Consider the following 1,110-nt stretch of genomic DNA (forward strand, 5'->3'; position numbering starts at 1 on the left):
CACACTTTCTCAGCATGTGGGCTACTTATAAAATGACCAAGTCAAAACGATCCACCAACGACAAAAATGCAAAACATATTTATTTATTTTTACATTGATTCATAGATGCATTGAGAATTCTTTATATGTACAATGTATGTTTATGTACCTTGCATAACCGCATGAGCCCATATTGCACAACATAGCACAATGAACTGTGTACATTTTTTGGCATTACCTGAGTTTATTCGGATGACCTGCACTGAATGGAATGAGCCAGAGATGCATAGTCCAGACAGGAGCTGCTGACAGGCAGCCTCAAGCACACTTCCAAATGATCACCAGTCATGGTGGAGCGGCACTTGGACTTAATGATCTTTCTGTGGGAAAGGCTGACTCACATGAATAAGTAGAGCCGAATAATGCAGTCAAGGAGGTAGCACATCTTCTCATGCTTGGGTGCTTTCCCTCTGTGAGTAAATTCCAGAACTGTTCATGCGCTCTGGACTTCAGCTGAATATTGGCTTGTAGTGTCAAAATCCCCCATTCCGTATGAAAGTGATGTTTTTGTCTTCTTACTTGGTCCAGCTCCCCTGCTCATTTTAATGCCCTATCTTACGTTAAAAAAAACAAGGTCTAAAAATTGGCGATGACTTAGCTTGTCAGTTTTGCTGCACTTAGCGCAGGTGTTTGCGCATGTGCTTGACACCTAAGATTTCATCTGATTGGCTGCACTGTTTATCAATTAAGTGACGGGATTGATGATAGGCGTACATCTATCTTTTTATCTTATTTATTTGTTTGTTTGCCCTGTCTGAAACGAGCCCAGGCTCCAAGAGCACTGAGGGGCAGCTTCAATGCTTCTTTTCCTCCTTTTACGACCACCCAGACCAGTGTTTTGATCCGATGGGAAAGGGAATTGGAGGGTACGTCTGTCTTTTTAATGCCCTGCGATCTACCCACACTACATATGCGATCGCCTAGTGGATCGCGATGGAGGACGCTTTGAGCAGGCCTGGCCTGATCTTTCTCCTGGGGGTTTCGAATTGCAGACATGTAACCCTGATGCATTATCGGGGCTTTTTTTGGGGGGGGGAGGGGCGAAGGGGAGAATGCAGAGGAATGAAAAAT

General features: G+C 44.1%; 1 non-coding gene across 1 annotated transcript; it reads right to left on the reverse strand.

Annotated features, from left to right (window-relative positions):
• Positions 1-787: 787 nt before the first annotated feature.
• LOC142455869 (small nucleolar RNA SNORA61) lies at positions 788-907 on the reverse strand. The gene has a single exon (XR_012785981.1). It is a non-coding gene; the product is annotated as a small nucleolar RNA SNORA61 (small nucleolar RNA).
• Between the last annotated feature and the right edge of the window lie 203 nt (positions 908-1,110).

Source organism: Tenrec ecaudatus, chromosome 8, assembly GCF_050624435.1.
Source record: "Tenrec ecaudatus isolate mTenEca1 chromosome 8, mTenEca1.hap1, whole genome shotgun sequence".
Taxonomy (NCBI): domain Eukaryota; kingdom Metazoa; phylum Chordata; class Mammalia; order Afrosoricida; family Tenrecidae; genus Tenrec; species Tenrec ecaudatus.